The sequence below is a fragment of the Trichechus manatus genome, unplaced genomic scaffold, assembly GCF_000243295.1.
Source record: "Trichechus manatus latirostris isolate Lorelei unplaced genomic scaffold, TriManLat1.0 scaffold00046, whole genome shotgun sequence".
In the NCBI taxonomy this organism is placed as follows: domain Eukaryota; kingdom Metazoa; phylum Chordata; class Mammalia; order Sirenia; family Trichechidae; genus Trichechus; species Trichechus manatus.
Genome location: NW_004443982.1, coordinates 13,961,927 through 13,968,588, shown reverse-complemented (window position 1 = coordinate 13,968,588; position 6,662 = coordinate 13,961,927). Strand labels below are relative to the sequence as shown.

At 40.0% G+C, this 6,662-nt stretch overlaps 1 pseudogene; it reads left to right on the top strand.

Moving 5' to 3' along the window:
- The first annotated feature begins 477 nt into the window (after positions 1-477).
- Positions 478-6,231, top strand: LOC111820685 (60S ribosomal protein L37 pseudogene; annotated as a pseudogene).
- The last annotated feature ends 431 nt before the right edge of the window (positions 6,232-6,662 follow it).

The following is a 6,662-nucleotide window of genomic DNA, read 5'->3' as shown; positions in this document are numbered from 1 at the left end:
ACACTGTGAAGACAGCCATTAAGACAGACCTCCAAATTGAGTTTGAAAACTATTTTGATTGCTGGGACAGAGCTAGACTGGCTCCAACAAGATGATATCCCATGAGGATTAATGAAAGAACTTCCATTTAGTTTCATGATGACCAATTATATAAGCACTAACGGTAAAAATATTTTTCCACTCATATGCAAGGTATTGAAGGCTTTAATTAACTACAAGACTAAAAATGATGCAAGGATATGTGCTGTGGCTAATTAAAAAAGCCAAGGAAGACGATGGACACATTAATAAAATATAGCGTCTACAATAAGGAGGAGCTATCCATCTAAAGTAGATGTTGTCTTCTGTGCATCACTATTTAAGAAGGACATAGACACATTAGATGTCACTCAGAGGAAGATGACCAGGCTCACAGAATGTCTAGGAACCATGAAATATTAAGAATGGATAGCTCTTTGGTCTCACCACAGAAATGAAATGACAAAGGGAATGTCATCATTTGGAAAGTGTCACAACAAGATGCACGAGATGCACACACTGTGCCAATGATTTGGCTCAAGGCCTTGCACCTTTAGAAGTCAACCTGTGGCAAACGTAGCTACCCAGACAAGCTTAAGAGAAAGTATAACTGGAAGTCCAAGGCTAAAAGAAGAAACACCACTAGTATCGGTCATATGAGACATCTAAAAATCATATACCACAGATTCAGGCAAGGATTCTGTGAAGGAACAACCCCTACACACAAGAGGGCAGCTGTTGCAGCATCCAGTTTATCTAAAGGATTTCAACGCTTGTTGTTGTTGTTAGGTGCCATCAAGTTGGTTCTGACTCATCTCGACCCTATGTACAACAGAACAAAACATTGCCAGGTACAGCGCCATCCTTATAATCATTGCTTCATTGCTGTTTTTGAATGCATTGTTGCAGCCACCGTGTCAATCCATCTCGTGGAGGGTCTCCCTCTTTTTCACTGACCCTCTACTTTACCAAGCATAATATCCTTCTCCCGGTCCCTCCTGATAACATGTCCAAAGTACATGAGACAAAGTCCTGCCAACCTCCCTTCTAAGAAGCATTCTGGCTGTACTTCTTCCAGCACAGATTTGTTTGTTCTTCTGGCAGTCCGTTGTATGGTCAATATTCTTTGCCAGCACCAGAATTCAAAGACATCAATTCTTCTTTGATCTTCCTTATTGATTGTCCAGCTTTCGCATGCATATGAGGCAATTGAAAATACTATGGCTTGAGTCAGGCGCACTTTAGTCCTCAAGGTGACATCTTTGTTTTTCAGCACTTTAAAGAGGCCCTTTGCAGCAGATTTGCCCAATGCAATATGTCCTTTAATTCCTTGACTGCTGCTTCCATTGGCATAGATTGTGGATCCAAGTAAAATGAAATCCTTGATCCAAGTAAATGAAATCATTGACTGGATTCGCAACTTCAATATTTTCCTCATTTATCATGATGTTGCTTATTGGTCCATTTGTGAGGATTTTTGTTTTCTTTATGTTGAGGTGTAATCCATACTGGAGGCTGTAGTCTTTGTTCTTCATCAATAAGTGCTTCGAGTCCTCGTCACTTTCAGTAAAGTTGTGTCATCTGCATAACGCAGGTTGTTAACAAGTCTTCCTCCAATCCTGATGGCGCTTTTTTCCTCCATATAGTCCAGCTTCTCAGATTATTTGCTTAGCATACAGATTGAATAAGTATGGTGAAAGGATACAATCCTGATGCACACCTTTCCTGATTTGAAATCATACAGTATTCCCTTGTTTTGTTTGAACGACTGCCCGTTCTTCCAAATGTTATCCGTAATTTGTTATGATCCACACAGTCGAATGCCTTTGCATAGTCAATAAAACACAGGTAAACATCTTTCTGGTATTCTCTGCTTTCAGCCAAGATCCATCTGATATCAACAATGAGATCCCTCATTCCATGTCCTCCTCTGAATCCAGCTTGAATTTCTGGCAGTTCCCTGTCAATGTACTGCTGCAAGCGCTTTTGAATGATGTGAAGCAAAATTTTACTTGCGTGTGATACTAATGATATTGTTCAATAATTTCCCCATTCTGTTGGATCACCTTTCTTTGGAATGGGTACAAATATGGATCTCTTCCAGTCGGTTGGCCAGGTAGCTGTCTTCCAAATTTCTTGGCATAGACCAGTGAGTGCTTCCAACACTGCATGTGTTTGTTGAAACATCTCAATTGTATTCTGTCAATTTCTGGAGACTTGTTTTTTGCCAAAGTCTTCAGTGCAGCTTGGACTTCTTCCTTTAATACATCAGTTCTTGATCATATGCTACCTCTTGAAATGGTTGAACATTGACCAATTCTTTTTGGTACAGTGACTCTGTATATTCCTTTCATCTTTTTTTGATGCTTCTGTCATCGTTTAATATTTTGCCCATAGAATCCTTCAATATTGCAACTCGAGGCTTGATTTTTTTCTTCAGTTCTTTAAGCTTGAAAAATGCTGACAGTGTTCTTCCCTTTTGGTTTTGTAACTCCAGGTCTTTGCAGATTTCATTATGATACTTTACTTTGTCTTCTCGAGCCACCCTTTGAAATCTTCTGGTCAGCTCTTTTACTTTATCATTTCTTCCATTCACTTTAGCTACTCTACGTTCAAGAGCAAGTTTCAGAGTCTCTTCTGACTTTCATTTTGGTATTTTCTTTCTTTCCTGTATTTTCAATGACCTTTTGCTTTCTTTATGTATGATGTCTTTGATGTCATCCCACAATTCATCTGGCATCACGTTCATTGTCAAAAAGAACATTTCAAGGTCTACCCTCAGGTACAACGCAGTCAGTGATAGGATAATATCCATATGACAACAAGAAAGACTAGTTCATATGACTATTATTCAAATTTACACACCAACCACTAATGCAAAAGATGAAGAAATTAAAGATTTTTACCAACTTCTGCAGTCTGAAATTGATCAAACACGCAATCAAGATGCATTGGTAATCGCTGTTGATTGGAATGCAAAAGTTGGAAACAAGAAGGATTGGTAGTTGGAAAATATGGCCGTGGTGATAGAAATGATGCCGGAGATCACATGATAGAATTCCACCTATTCAGTACAAATACCTTTTTTCAGCAAGATAAACAGTGACCATACATGTGGATCTCGCCAGTTGGAATACACAGGAATCAAATCGACTATATCTGTGGAAAGAGAAAATGGGAAGCTCAATATCATCAGTAGTACAAAGCCAGGGGCCAACTGCGGAACAGACCATCAATTGTTCATATGCAAGTTCAAGTCGAAGCTGAAGAAAATTAAAACAAGTCTATGACAGCCAAAGTACGACCTTGAGTATATCCTACTGAATTTAAAGACAATCTCTCTAGGAATTTACTACACAGATATATTAGGAAACATGGGAAATGATCCATGTACAAAGTTACCCATTTGAACATTCACCTACTCATTCATTTTTTCAACACCTATACATTGTTGGGGTAGTGGTTAAGTGCTTGGCTGCTAACCAGAAAAAGGTTGGCAGTTGGAATCCACCAGCCACTCCTTGGAAACCCTATGGAGGCTGTTCTACTCTGTCCTATAGGGTTACTATGAGTCAGAATTTACTCCACAACAATGGATTTTTATATTGTTTATAATAGCAAAAGATTGGAAACAACCTAAATGTCTATCAATGTTGTTAATTGACATTGTCAAATTGTCTCCAACAGAGGGAAACGTTGCCGGGTCCTGTGCCATCTTCATGATCAATGGTACGTTGGAGTTCATCGTTGTATATTTTGAGTGCTTTCTAACCTGAGGGGCTCATTTTCCGGCACTATATCAGGTAATATCGTATTGTATACACACTCAAATTGGCTACTTTTTGGAAGTAGATCACCAGGCCTGTCTTCCTAGTCTCTCTTAGTCTGGAAGCTCTGCTGAAACCTGCCTAACATGGGTGATCCTGCTGGTATGTGAAATACCAGCAGCATAGTTTCCAGCCTCATAGCAACACACAATCCACCACAGTATGCCAAACTGACAAATAGGTGATTACATACATTATTATACAATGGAATACCATGAAGCTGGGACAACAGAGCAAGGAAGTTCTGCATGTTTCACTATGGAAAGATCTCCAATATATTTTTAAGGACATGATGCCAAATAGAGCATGCATTGTGTCAAAAAGGAGGGGAATGTGGTATATACTCGTATTTGCTTGTACCTGCATTTAAAAAATCTCTAGAAGGTTACAGTGGCTGCCTAGTTGGGGAGGAGGACTGGGCAAATGGGAGACAGGAATTGGAGGGAGACCTTTCACTGAATATCTGGTTATACTTTTTAGTTCTGAGCCATCCATTTTGAACTATCAGCTGTGTGGGACCAGGGTGTCAGCCCGGGACAGGAGGCCCTTCCCTTCCCTTTGCCTCTCCCTACCTCCCAGGTTTGGATTTTGCAACCGCCTGAGCACCATTCTCTAACGGAGCCACCACTTATCTTTCCCACCCCAGCTCCCTGGGGCGAATTTAAGGGCTGTTTTCAAAAGGTCACAGGCTCTCCAGCTGTACCCCGAGGGCCACTGCTGACAGCCGAGATTCCCCTGGAAGGTAAAAAATCTGAGGGTTCCACTAACCACCACGCCCCCGACCATCTGGGAAACTTGAATTCAAGTAACCAAACCAGTCCTGTCCTGAGGCCTGACAGCATCCAAATCATAATCCCCTCCAGCAGCACTGAGATTCAGCAAGATGGACCAGTGCTAGTATCAGTGCTAGTTGTTTACAGCTGGAGTCCATTCTGATTGGTTGGTGCCTGTGGTCTTCCAGTCGTTAAATATTTTGACTATTACCTCTCTCCTCTGTGCTCTCCTCTCACTTCAATGCCCCCTGCACCCTGACCCCTACGACCCTAAACTTCTTCACCTGATTCCGCTGTTGCTGCTGATTGCCTTCCAGTATCACGCAGGGGCCTAGCAAGAAACAGATGGCGCATTCAAATTGGGTAATTTGAGAAGAGTTTAATAAAGGACTATTTATAAAAGTGTAAGCAGGGTACAGGGAAACCACTAGGGATAGGGTAGTGCGCTGGGCAAGGGGAGGGAGCAGATACTAGCAATAGGGAGGAATGGGTGGAGAGGGCCCCCAAAGGAGCTGAGACATGTGGTTGGTTGGGGGAGGCAGCTAGCTCACTGTAACTCATCAGGGAGAGAGCAGAGCCTGGAAAATTAAAAACTGCAAACTCACTCTCCTTCCTCCCTTCTGTCTCCCACAGGTATCCCATTTTTCAAACCCAAATAGAAGGCAGAGGGCACAAGAGCCCATTGGTTCTATCCATAGAGGTCAGCCTCCCGGACACAGAGCATGGTGGGGAAGGGTGGAGAGTTGATATGGAGGGGCCAATGGAATCTATCTAGCACCCCTCCCATAACATTTTAGAAACTTTCTGTCAATGAAAATTTTCAAACATATATATTTTTAAAAAGTAGAAAGAGTAGTATAATGAACCCCCATGTAGTCATTATCCAGTTTCAACAATTATCAACTTATAGTCAATCTCATTTTGTCTATATCCTCACTCACTCCCACCTTCTTATTATTTTGAAGCAAATGCCAAACATCATATCATTTCGTTTGTCAATAATTCACATGCATCTCTAAAAGATAAGGAGTTTTAAAACCACGATATCATTAGCACACCATTAAATAAAAACCAAACCCAGTGCTGTCGATTCGATTTTGACTCATAGCAACCCCATAGCCAAAAAATAATCATCAAATAAAAATAATTTCTTAATATCATCCAGTGTCCAATCAATGTCAAATTTCCAATTGCCCAATGTCACACATGGCTTTTTTTAAAAAAAAACAGTCTATTGGCTTCAATCAAGATCAAAATTAAGGGCTAATTATTGCAATTGGTTGATATGTCTTTTTAAGTCTCCTTTAAATATACAGCCTCCCCCACCCCCATCTCTTTTCTTTTTCTTGCAATTTATTTGTTGAAAACAAGACATTTGTCCTGTAGCATTTCCCACAGTATAGATTTTGGTAATTGTATCTCCAGAGTCTAGTTTAACATGCCTTCTCCCCCGTATTTCCTGTAAGTTGGTAGTTGGCTCTAGAGGTTTAATCAGATTCAGGTTCAATTTTTATGACGGCTTCATAGGTGTCGGCGTGTTCTTCCTTCAGGAAGCACAAAAAATTTGGTTGACAGTTTTTGTGATGTTAGAAGCTATGATGATTGATGCTTAGATCCATTAACTCATTAGAGGTTACAAAATGATATTAAAATTTATTATTCTTTTTCATTTATTTGCTGGAATGCTTCTATAAAGAGAAATTTTCCCTCATCTACTATTTGGTTACCCATCTCCCAATCCTTTATAAATGAATGAAGTAATCCATTAAACATGTATTTACTGAGCACCTACTATGTGCCAAGCTCTGGAATAGGCACTAGAAATAAAATAGAGAACAAGACAAAAGTTTTCCTGACTTTATGGAACTTAACTATATAAACAAACAAATACTTGTATAAGCACATGACTATTATACATGAGTGGTATAAGCAGATGTGTATACTTGTTTCATTATAAATAAACTCTCTTATACTCACAGTATTTTCACAGAAAGCTTCTCCTGCCTTGATCTCTCCCTTAGACATTTTTCTTTTTGTTTTTAAG